Genomic DNA, 13553 nt, shown 5'->3' with positions numbered 1-13553 from the left:
GTCGCTAAAAGTAGGACCAGGGACGACCTGGTCGTGGACTTTCAAGAAACATTCGACAACCTTCGGAAGTACGGTATAAAGCTAAACCCATAGATAGTTTTCACAAATTTCTAAAATTATCCAAGATTAGATTATTGGTTGAGTAATTAGAATAGGAAATATCCTATTTTCTAAATTAAAGTTCAAATTTGAATTAGATTTTTAATTGTTTGAATACATTCATGTTGAAAATAGGCATTTAGGTTTTATTTTGAGTTGTTGTATTTCTTTGGTTTTCATGGATTTTATTTGAGCTCATTTGGGATTTACTTGAATTATTTTGTGTTATATTTAATTTCCAAAATATCAAAATGTTTTTATGAGTTCAAAATATTTTTATTGGCATCTTAATGATTTCAAAATCTTGCTAGAATTTTCTAGAATTTTTAGGCTTCATTTGAAGTTTTATTTGGATTTCATTTGCTACCTTCTTTTGTAGAATTTCCAAAACAAAATAAGAAGAATCCTAATCTAATGCTACTCCAGTCCAACCCATTCTCTTCTCCCCCCCCCCCCCCTCTCTTTAAATCCGGCATGCTTCCCTTAGCCCGTTTTCCCTCTCTCTCTGCATAGGCCAGTTGAGGCCAGGCCATCTCTTCTCCCCAGCCTCCCTTGCTTCACGCCTGGCACGAGCCAGTGTTCCGGCCCAGCCTGCCAGCACATACGGCCGCTCCCTCTACTCTACTCACACACACACACGTGTGCCGAAGGCCACGCCAGGCTTGTACTCGCCAGCAGCTCGCCCTACCTCTCCCAGCCGTTGACAGCTAGGCTAGCATGTTGGTACCTTCTTCCACCTTTGGCCGAGTCCATTCCCCACACGAATGAGCGAGCCAGCACAAAAACTGACCAAATTCGGAGGATAAAATCATCTAGAAGCCTACCAGATCAAGTCTGCGTGATTCCAGCATCCTGCTGCCATCCTATAACCAACCAATCACGTTTAAACAACGGAAATCGAGTCCGAGCTAGAAACGCGAACACTGCCACCTCGGTCTCCAATTCCCATACGCTTGTTCTCCACCCCTATAAATCTCAGTACCGAGCACGCCCTCACCTTATTTCGCCACCAAGCCACGGTTCCCATGCCCTAATCTGTCGCCTCACAGTGCCAATTCCGCTGAAATCGACGCCAACGTGCCGCCATTTCTGAGCTTCGCTCTAGCTCACCAATCTACCGCCTCCTGTGCCGCTTGCTGTCGTCAAGACCCTAGGAAGTGTTGCACGGACCCGATGAACGCACCAGTGCCCTTGCCTTCGCCTCCCAGCTGTCGGAATCCCTCCGCCAACGAGATCACGAAGCCATGCCACCTTCTCTCATCGCCAGACCACCTCGCTGCCTCTCCGATATCACCAAAATCCAATGTGAGATCCCCATCTGGCCTTGATGCCTATCCGTCGGTCGCCGCCGAGGACCGACACCGGCGACGTGGTTTCCGCCAAGCTCCAGCGAGTCCTCCGCCGTGCCGAGCTCCCCGTCGCTTCTGTCCCTGCCGCTAGTCACGTAATCCTTCTGCCATCACTCCCAGCCGTCCGATTTAGTTTCAAAGGCCCAGATTAAATCCAAGTTTTACACCATCAATGACCAATAGGATTTCGCCACATGTATTACATAATCCTATCAACCATGCTATGTCACTTCAGTCGGCCGCATCAGTAATATTGCCGATGTGTCATCCCTTTCATCGTGCCACATCACCCAATATGCCTAGTCATCATGTCCAGTCAACAATTCAGCCTTTTCTAGTACAAAAATAATTCTAGCAAATTCCAGGAAATTGGCACTTTTGCACTTAAGTCCCTGAACTTTTCTGTATTTACCAAAAAGCCCTATATTTTTATAGTTTTGATCCCTAAACTTTTCTATACATACAAATAGGTCCCTCTATTTTTACAAAAAAACCTAACCTTTCTATTTTATTCAAAATAGGTTATTTTCTATTGTAGATTAATCTGTAAAATTATTTTAGCCATAACTTCTTTGTTTCAACTCTGATTTGAGTGATTTTTACGCTCAAACTTTTCTAAAATGATCTATCCAACCATGCCAGTTTCAAGTATAAATTCTCAATCTTTATATCAGTTTTACCTCATTAACATTTGAATCTCTGCAACATGAAAATATTATTTCGATTAGTAAATTTATGGTTGTTGCAATGTCAGATAGGTTCTGATCAAATCTACATGTCATTGTATTACAAACATGAGTTTATGATATTAAAATAATATATTAACTTTTTAAGTCACTCCTGTTAATGATTCAATCAATTGTTTCTATCATTTCATGTGAATCCTTTCTTATCATCCCATGTGAAACTCTAGTTCCTATCTTTTCATCTTTCTTCGAAAGAAGTCCAATCAATTATGTTCTCTATGTCCAATACACTCAAAGATCCCTGTCTATCATTCAGATACTTTTATTTGCAATTTGGAGTTTATTTGGTGTTTATTCGATGTTGTTTTTGTTTGTTGATAGAATTTGCGATTAGTCAAGAACTCTTCGGATCTGTTCGAGGGATTTCAAGACCATAATTTTGACAACATTGATCAGCATTGGAAAATGGCAAGTATACTCCTTGATCATATTGCTCCTATGTTTTTTAAATATTTTATTTTACAAAGTTACATGTAATGTCTATCAATATGATGGCTAGTAACCTATGTTAGGGTTTTCTCTAGATTTTTTCTTATCATCCCTTGAAATCTAGGTGAGTTATGGTTATGTGTCTTTTATGGGTAGAGTTGCTTAGCCATGCTTTTGGGATGTTGGAAAGTGTCATATACCTGATTAATGGACTTATGCAATGGTGATGATAAACTTGATATAGTAACATGGAACCTTAGGACTTGGGCAAGGAGCTGGTTTGATAATGGTGGTTTGATTATGGTGGTTTATGTGGTGAGCTTGTGGATATGTTCCAAGAAAAGATGTTAGATTTTGTTGGTTATTTCCTTGTTAGTTTGGTAATGGTTGTTCATGTGGTGGATTTATGGATACGTTACAAGAAAGGTGTTAGGTTTTGTTGGTTATTTTTCTGTTGGATAGTCTTTGCCCAAGTGTCACATGTAAGGACCGGTTTGTGGAGCGACAACCCAAGAAATACCGTACCAAACACGAGGCCGATATAGGTAAGACTTAGTATATCAATTAGATACCTGGCTGGTATTTGTTGGAGTACCAGGACCTAATTGATGGACCATACTTCGTTGTGATTCTCCTGGTGGTACACCACTGGCGTGTGTTAAGTATCTTACAAACACGACAATAAGGATATCACGACTCGAGGCTAAAAGTTGGACAACCTTTACATAGTGTAAAACTGTTATAACATTCGTGCCCGTGGTTATGGGAGACTTGAATCCTCGCATGATTAAATCGGTTTGGTTTGGTCATGGTTATGGTTATGGTTATGATGATGGTTATGGTTTTCAAGATGGTTAGTTTTGCGTGAAATCTAACGGTTGGATTAATTGGAATACATTCACTTAATAATTGTTCAATACTTTTAAAGTTCAGTTATTTTCTTTACTTGTATTTACGCAAATATACCTTATGTTAGCCTATTTTTGATATAAGCCAGCATATCATTATTCTCATGTATACTTGCTGAGCGCGTCATGTGCTCACACTTGGTATTTTCACTATACCATGTGACATGTGTGGTGCTACTCAGTGAGTGAAGATGATGAAGACTTTCAAGAAGAGGTTGTGACATTATAGGCATGTGTCTCGAACGGTTGTCTACGGTGTTGTTGGGCACCAGTACTTCTGTTCCGTTGTAAATATCTTCATAGAAGATAATATATGTTAATTGTTGTCAGAGTTAACATTTATTTAATAAAAGTCTTACTTTTGTTACTTCACCTGTGACGTCCTTATGTGTGTTGAACATTATGGATACACATAAGTCGTATCTAGTTTTATCCATTAAAACCGGGTGTGACATCCCATCAGCGGAATTGCTCGGGTTCCTCGTATGTAGTCGAGAGGCAAACCCTAACAACACTAGAGCCATCGACCAGATAAGATCCCCAACCATGTTAAAAAAAAAATAGAGAAACTAACATGGTGTATGATGGCTTTAAGCAGGTTCATCTCGAGGCTGGGAGAGAAGAGGATGCCGCTCTTTAAGCTTCTCGCAAGCTCAGACATTACTTCCAAGCCCACAAAATCAAAGTAATCCCTTGCTCCTAATTAGAGAAATTCTCCATAATAGGGATGCAGCAGAAAGAACAATAAAGTGGGCAGTAGAGCTTGGGGTGTTCGGTATTTAGTTCGTCCCCCGAACGGCTATCAAGTCTCAAGTGTTGGTTGATTGTGTGGCTAAGTGGTCGTCCTTTGAGTCCGAGCAGGGACAATTACCAAAGGTAAATGTGCACTGGACCATGCACCTTGATGGGTTGTTTACACTGAAGGGAGTGGGGGCTGGAGTGGTCCTGACCTCGACGACTGGCAACATCCTCAGGTATATAGTTCTATTATGTTTTCTATCCACTAACAATGTTGCGAAATACGAGGGCCTCTTGTCCGAAATGCAAGCTGCTTCCGCGCTTGGGATAAAACGCTTGTTAGCGATAAGGGACTCTCTACTTGTGGTGAACCAAGTGAAAAAAAAATCAATGCTCTAATCCCACAATGACGGCATACCTCTTCGAAGTGAGAAAGCTGGAGCAACGTTTTATAGGCTTTGAGGTCAGACGTGTCCCTCGCAAGGATAACTTTCTAGCCGATGAGCTAGCCAGTCTAGTTTTTTCTCATGAAATTGTCTTGGTTGGAGTCTTTGAAGAAATACTCACATGACCATCCACCGTGGTCTTGAGCTAAAGTGTCACGCCCCGAACACGGACCCACGCAACAGTCGTCACATAATTATAGATTAAAAACCCATAATCATGTTAAGGCAAAAAAAATGCTCAAATAAAATCAGTGGTTTATAGAGCAACTAGCGGAAGCTTTATTTATATGAGAAGTCATAATTTACATGATTAAGTGTTTACTTATACAGCTTATTTTGATGTAATTAAATTGTTAAACACTACACTATTGATATATCGCAAAATTCCCACGTATAGCATATAGTCGTCGATGTCTTGATCATAACCTTGAGATTCTGCATTTAACACCCAAGACAAGTATGAGTATAAAATACTCAATAAGATAAAGACATTATTTAGATATCCAAACTTTATTATTTATTATCTCTGCAAAGATTATCTAATCACTAATATCACGTTGAGCTGTACCACGACGGGGCTGAGCTTTTCCTATGGATAGTCCCAAATGATACTTTCAATGCATGTGCTACATCATACATGTGAATAATATAGTTCCGGCTGCATGACTAGATCTTTCACTAGGCACTCCCGGTAACTCAAAATGTATCGATTGTCCATGTCAGTATCCACTTTACCATTAGTGATCGACAACAGTATGAATAATTGATTGAACATATGTATTTCTATTCTAGAAATACAAACATTAATTAAAATGTAACATCAAACTGCAATATTAATGGATAATAATTCATAATAATAGGAAATACAATATTAAAATATAAATAGATAATAATTCTGATATAAATATATTACTCTAAGAGGGTATGAATGCAGCTTGCAGATAAAAGCATAATAATAATAGAGTAGGGTGCCAACACAGCTTGCTAATAAAAGCACGATATAAATAAGACGAGTGTTAACACAGCTTGCATATAAAAGCACGATATAAATAAGACAGGTATTAACGCAGCTTGCATATAAAATCACGATATAAATAAGATAGGTGTTAACGCAGCTTGCATATAAAAACACAATATAAATAAGACAGGTGTTACCGCAGCTTGCATATAAAAGCAAGATATAAATAAGACGGGTGTTAACACAGCTTGCCTCTTACTAAGAAAACCAAGATATAGCGTATTTGTCCTGATATGAAATTTTGGCAGAACCGACGCTTGAAAATCGATGTTTATATATCTCGATGGAAAACCCGAACTATAACTTGACAGAATAATCGAACTATAGTTTATCTATAGGCTATATCACCATAATGGTATACTAATAATCTTGACTAATACTAATATATAAGTGCAAGAGTGTGTGTACGTGTGTATTGTATGAGGAAGACTTGAGTGGAGGTGTGAGTGTTGAAAGAAGACTTGCTTGCGTGTATGCATGGTAGTAGCATGTGACTTGCTGTATTTATAGGTGTAGTTGGCTTGGCCCTACGGAAGCTCAAACATTAGTTAAATCTCTCCATCCCGATCCTTGGCTTTTGATTGGCCCTCATGTCAAGTAAGTAGTGCTGGTGGAAAGTGAAATTTTGTGACTCATTGACATGGCCCCACATGGAAGTGGCTAAAGTTGGCTAACCGACATAGCAAATTCAAAGGGTAGCTGGCTGATACAATTAGTTGTGTTGGAATTGAATACAAGACACTTGTTTGGTAAACTATTCTACCGAGGGTTAAAACAACAAGAGATATACCTTTCCTATGGCTGCTAGTAGTTTTGCATGCAGAAGCTTGCGAGCTGGTGTCTTGTTGCTGACTTGGATGATAAGTGAGAGTGAAATTACAATGTGCTGGCTCATGTGGAAAAAAATATATCTTGAGCATTATCCGTATGAGAAAAACAATGAGTGCTCAGTTGTATGGTTTATGTTTGGGCCCTCAAGGTAAAAATCTGAAGTACTACATTCATCCTTATCCAACATGATTGTAGATTATTTCTAATATACATGTCAGATGGGCCATAGGCAGAATTTTGCTTCCATCGGCTGCAATCATTCCTAAGTACTAAGTTAATATATGGATCAACTTCAAGTATCATAATTAATTAGCCAATCATCTCATTATATTGTATCTAATTATGTTGTTCCTCACATAAGGTGAAGTGGATGCTCCGTTTGGAAATGGAGCACAAGAGGCAACACCATTTGAGGCAACCTGGATAGATTAGATCTTAGACTACCTCCAGAATCAGGCAGTTCCTGACGATGATGCGTCAGCAAAGAAGGTCACGTGGCGAGCCCGCATATACGCCCTGGTAGAGGGACGCCTTTACCGTTGCGGGAGCAAAGACCTTTTACTAAAATGCATTACTCAGAAAAAGAGGAGCACAATGCTCTCTGATATCCACGGAGGCATATGTGGTAGCCACGATTCATACCGCACTTCGATCGAAAAAGCATTCCGATAAGAATTTTATTGGCCCACGACCATCCAGGATGATTGCGAGCTGCTGAAATGGTACGATTCATGTCAGTACCATGGTCGATATACCAACCTAAGCACTGCAAACCATACAACTATCTTGGTCTTTTGTTGCCTAGGGGTTCGATATCGTGGGACCATTCCCTAAAGCCCCTGGTGGTTTTGAATTCCTGTTTGTGGTAGTCGATAAATTCACTAAGTGGATCGAAGCCTAGCCCGTTAGGAAGATCACTGCCATAGCAGCAATCAAGTTCATACGTGGATTGGTAGTGTGGTTTGGCAGTCTGAACCGCATAGTTACATACAACAAGACTTAGTTCGTCAGTAGCGCCTTCCGAGACTACTGCGAAGAGATTGTGACCACTACCAAGCCTCCGTTCTTTCTGTTCTATGGCGCTGAAGCAATGTTCCTCTATGAGATCAAGTCTCCTCGAGTGGTTAACTACTCGGATGGCGACTAAGTGGCTCGATGGGAGGATGATATAAACCTGATCAAAGAGTTCTGGGATCGTACTCTAATTCAAGCAGCCCAATACCAACAGAGCTTCAGGCGCTACCATGATCATCAGGTGCGGGAGCGGACCCTCGTCATAGGCAACCTAGTCCTACGAAAAGTGCATAATAAGGCGGGTCAGAATAAGCTCTCCCCCGAGTAGGAGGGGCCCTACACGGTGGTTAAGGTTACCCAACCTGGTGCAGTAAAGCTAGGAATAGAGGACGACCATGAAATGCACAATTCTTGAAACATCGACCAGTTGCACAAGTTCTGTGTATAAGGCTACTCGAGCGCAAGTATGTGTTTTTTATTTTGTAGGATCTTCCAGGACGAGCATGGAATGAAGAATTGTAAGTTTTTCCAGTTAAATAACCATACTATTTGTTTTGCAGCATTTCTCGCATGAGAGTGGTCTCCCAACAGATTGTAAGTGTTTTCGATTCAAGAGCTCACTGCCTGACCAGGGGCTAAAGCAACTTAGATATAGTTCTCCTTCCATACTTTCTCGTACTGCTTGTTACTTTGACTATTCATTTTTATGGTGAGTACCAAACCGTTGAGAGGAGATTCAAGTTGTCACTCGCACAGTTTCTAGAATATAGGCGGTCGGGGGTAACGACATTGAAGCCACAAGTCCAAACTCGGATCAAGTGTTGGTCACCACCTAAAGGCTTATCGTGCCAAGGGTTATCCTAGGCATCACAAACCTAACTAGCAAGTGGTATGGAAGCCTTGGTTCCCCCTGATTGTAACAAGTACTCAGAACTTACTCGCCACTTGAACAGATAGAAACTTTACATAAAAGCAGGTTCTTACATTACAAAATAAACGCTCGGGTATTGCCCCAGGGGCTATTTCTAACATTTTCATTCAGTGTCTCTAGGATCTGAATATGACCCTCACCGGGCCAAACTGAATAGTCCAAAGGAGGAAGCGACCTGCATATAGAAATGAGTCTGCGAGAGTGCCGAGCTCCTCCGTGGTCCTTTGAATCCCGCCAAAGCTGGCAGCAACAACCAAAGCAAGGTCTAGGTCGAGGATATGGTCACGGATGCAGACAAGGGCAAGACAGACGCCGATGATTTCGACCTCGAAAAGGTGGTCACTGACAGTTTTGTGAAGACTCTGCTCAAGATCGTCGGCCACCTCAGAGGCTGCTAAAAACCAATCAACATGAACAGTCATAGTGTCTCCAGGAGTTGGGCGAACCTGAATGCCGGTGGACCGCTGCAGTGAGTCGAATGGTGTAAAAGCCCGGCTGAGATGGTCATAGAAGTATTCTCATCGCTAGTTGCTCCCTCTTGTCATTCGCTCCAGGTCTCTCCACGCCGTGAGCAGCTCCTCTTGAGAAGCTAACCAAGCAAACAGGTCACGAACCTCGCAAGGGTCAACTGGTCGAGCCTCGCTTGGCTGGCCTAGGACTACACATGACTGAGTGGTTGTAAGACAGACGCACCTTGCAGGTCACTCTGCAAGATCTCTCACTCGACCACGAACCAAAGTTCGCACTTGTCCACCACTTCCCGAATGCACTAGTCGACAAAGTAGTGAGTAAACGTGGTTAGGGGCTCGGAGCAAGAAGGTTTCCCAAACATCTATGAACACACTCTGTCTACAAGCGTGGTCAGGGGCTTAAAACGGGTAGGTGGTTTGGTCAGTTCAAAGATCCTACGACCACAACAGCAACACATGCTCATTAGAGAAATTGAAAGCATCATTCATACAAGATACATACCCAAATTACAATTCAAGTTTTGCACCTCTTCATTCGGCTTCCTCGATGGTCTCCACCCGAAAGATGGACCCCACGTAATCCACTAGCCCTTGGCACTCCTCTTTCAGTCTCTCCGGTCCTATGGGATTTGGTGTCACGATCCCCTCCTGGACGGTCTCAAGGTTGAAGTGGGTGTCGCGGCTGCAGTAGCACTTGAGGATGTACACCCCACATCCGTCGCCACATTAGCCACGTCCTTTGACGTCCTCTTCGTCTGAATGCCTGGGAGCTGGGCAAACCACTCCATTTCGACGCGGATGACGAAGGCCCAACCCTCAACAGTTCTTTCGTCCTTCGGGTCGGGGGTGTCCAGCCTAAAGCTTCTCAGGGGTCTCTGAATATCCTTAAAGGCTTCCGTAAGAATACTACAGGTCCTTCATTCCTTCTCTTTAAGCTCAGCATGTTTAGCAGTGAGCACGTCTTTTTCCTATTGAAGCAAGAGTCGTGTTTTCTTCTCCTCTACCACCTGCTTCCCTAGCTCGGCACACTAGTCGTTTGTTGCCTCCTTCTCGGCAATCAGCTTGCGGATGGGGGGGGGGGGACGGTCAACCAGGGAGAGTAGGCCGGAGGCTGGAACGTGCTCCGCGACCGGCTATGAGCGCTCGGAAGTTACAACCAATGCTTCTGGTGTCAGAGTTGTGCCTGGCTAGGGGCCAGAATGCCTTGCTGAGGCACCGGTGGATTAGGCATGACCAAAGTTAAGGAAGAGCTCGAAGGATCCACTCCTAACTAAAGAACTTACCGCATCAGCGTAGAATTAAGCACAAGTCTCATCCTCGTAAAGCCGGTAGGCAGGGAAGCCAAGGACACAAACAGGCCACCAGGGATCGGTGTCCCACAGACACGTTTAAATGTTCCCATGGAACACAAGTCTTCTGTCGGTCTCTTCCCCTCATGCGTGCACACTTGGCCGACGATAGCCTGATCGCCCTGGTCTAGTCGGGGCGAGCCTGGTCGGGGCAATGTTGCTCGACTCTCTACTAACCTATGTTGCTCCTAGAACCACTATACACGTTCGATACCAATCTCTGAGAAGTCTGGTCGCCTCCGTGGCCAGCTAGGTCAGCTTCACGACCGGATCGACGGCTGGTCGGAGCAGCGCTGGGTGGCAGAGAGGGCATGCGGGCAGCAAGATCAACTTCCAGGGCGATCGCCATGACCTCAGCTATGATCTGGCGTAAGACATCAACCTCAGGAAGACCTTGTGGCAACGCAAACCATGAAACTCTGACCCAGGAGAAGGCTTAGAGGTGGAAATTTCGGAAAAAGGCCAAACATACAAATCTGACCCGAGCCCTCTCCAACGAAGGAAGTTCACACAGTGGTGGAGCATCTCACGGAGGGCTATTCTTCCTTGGTGTAGCAGCCATTAGGAATTTAGCCTACAAATTGACGGCCTTATCAGGGAGATCTGAATAAAAGAGATACCTAAGATACTGCACGATTAGCAATAAGTGCCATGAAAAAGGTTACAGTGTTACCTGAGGAGCTCTCCCGAGCGTCTTCCCCACTCCCGGAGTACAGGTAGACCGAGTGTGCTCTCCTCTGCAAGGAGCACAGCCGCCGCTTAATAAGTCTCGGATGACATCTGATCCCGACAACCCAGTGTTCACAAGCTGCTTAACTCAAGCAGCGAGGCTCAGCAACTCTGGAGTTGTCGTAGGGGCGCTCCCCCAGTTCTTGGTGACTTGCACCAGCCTGGCTAGTAAGCGGATATTATTAGGAGAATCTTCTGTCTAGAGGTAGAACCACTCGTCCCTCCAGCCTGACCATGTCGACTTGAGGCACATCTTGAGGTAGGAGCCCATGACATCGTCGCGGAGTCAAAACCCGCAGCTCTCGGTGGTTGGCCTAATCTGTAACTTGGTCATGTAGAATAATCTAAAAAGATCGAGGCATGGCTCGATCCATATGAAATTCTCGCATATGTGAGCAAAAACGCTCAGCATGATGATGGAATTAGGGTTGAGGTGGAGGTGGAAAATGTAGAAGGTTATAACAGTGGTGAAGAATTCAAAGAAGGGCGGCACGAGGCTGGCTAGGAAGGAGGCGAACATAATGTTTCCCCTGACAAGGAGCAAACACATCTTCCCCAGGGCGGTAACCCGAAGACAGGTGACGGGGAAATAGATGGTTCGCGCGCATCTGCGTCATCTTCGCTACGGTGCACTTGGACTTGGGGAAGTCAGGTTCTTTACCTGAGCGCGACGCCATTGGAATGTGGCAAAGGCTGTGACGAGAACACATGCGGCTACGGAGAGTAGGGGCTCTGAGCACAAGGGTTGGTGGGCTTGGAGAATGACAGAAGGATCTATGGAGAGACATCAATGCCCCCATTTTTAGGACGATTGCGGTATCTCAACCGTTACAGTTCGTGACCAGTTCAAAATTCGTAAAGTCGTGCAGGAGAAGCAAAAATTCCCTTAGGTCTGGCGGCTATCATTGTCTCTCTCTCTCATGTTCTCCTTTTTTTATCTCCTACGATCTCTCAGTTTTTAACCTCCCCTCAGGATGCGGTTTTATAGGCCCACCATGATGAAAGACTATATCGATGACCACTCCCGGGGTAAACTCTTGTCCACATGGGATCCAAGTAGTGCGACCAGGTCCGACCATGGCCACATAGCAAACTGCATAATCGACAATATCTGCAGGGGAGCTTAGGGGCTACTGTCGGTGTATTGAATAAGGGGATCCCCTGACAGGGGGAGTCCGCACAAAGGAGTGCCAGCTTGCGGTATATATTTTTTCAATGGACCGTGACCCTATTGCGCGACCAGGCAAGGCTCTCGCGACCGGCCCACTAATCGTGGAAGTAAGCCCTACGACCAGTGAGGCTGGTCGTATGGTAGATATTTCATTTTAACTTATCAAGTCACATTAAATATTATCTATTCAAGTATTTTCTTTCCCAAACACCACCTCCAACGAACAAAGTATTGGTCGGTACAGATGGATAGTATCTTGTCTCGTAGCATTAAATGTTACAGGATAGTGTTACAGATAGGCGTGACGTCGCACGGCCGATGGAACGGTATCGTAGGTGGGCATGCGGCGTGAGGCGACAAGACATGGCAGGTCGGTCGACCAGGTAGGGTCTTCATATCTAACCTAGCTAGAGGTAGTTAGTTTCGTCAGTATTAGATCAGTCACATTGTTGACACGATCTATTTGTATGTACATTACTCCTATTATATAAATAGATGGGGATCAGACTGTAAGAAGAAAGGAAACATATCTGTAAACTCATATTATGCATAAAAAAATTATATATAACGTAGAGTTGTTATCTTGTAAAAAGTCTAAATCTAAATAAATCTACTATTTTTGAGTACATACACATACTAAATATATAGATCACGTATGCATCGCTTATACTAAAAATATTGCTAAGGATTAACTCTAGACACACCTAGAGTATTAGCCAGTTTTCATTTGCATTTTCGGGATCGAACAACTTTCCAATGGTATAAAAAAATATCAAAAAACAAGTCAATTTGATGTTGCTGCTGGGTTAGTTGGATAACAGGACTACTCCTAACTGCATTACGAAAAGGAACCACCAGCATTGGCTGCACGTTACGTCGCCAGCGTCGCGTCGCCGGAAGTGCCAACTCTAACAGACAGGGGTACTGTTGCAACACAGTGCTCGTGAGTCGTGACGAAACCAATGACTGGAACGGCGATCCAGCTGATGGCAAAGCAGAGGGTTTTCAGCATAGCATCGGTGCATTCCACATTGACATGACATTTGTCCAGTATCTTTCAGTAATATGATTATTGATTACTATTATCCTTATACTACTACTACCAAATGCTTAGCAAAGTGATGTGCCAGCAGTACTTTATTTTTTTTTTAAAAAGTTATCTTTCAGTATACCAGTCTACCTAACACCTCCCTGGTAGGCCGATATTATTGTAAGTTGTCTGCAATGTCATCCTGATTCCTGAACCGTTGAATCATGAATGAAATAAATGGGTAGACAGAAAACGATTCCGGCGGTACTTTTCCAAGTCAACTTGCTGAACACCG

This window comes from Phragmites australis, chromosome 6, assembly GCF_958298935.1.
Source record: "Phragmites australis chromosome 6, lpPhrAust1.1, whole genome shotgun sequence".
Taxonomy (NCBI): domain Eukaryota; kingdom Viridiplantae; phylum Streptophyta; class Magnoliopsida; order Poales; family Poaceae; genus Phragmites; species Phragmites australis.
This window is presented reverse-complemented; position numbering follows the sequence as displayed.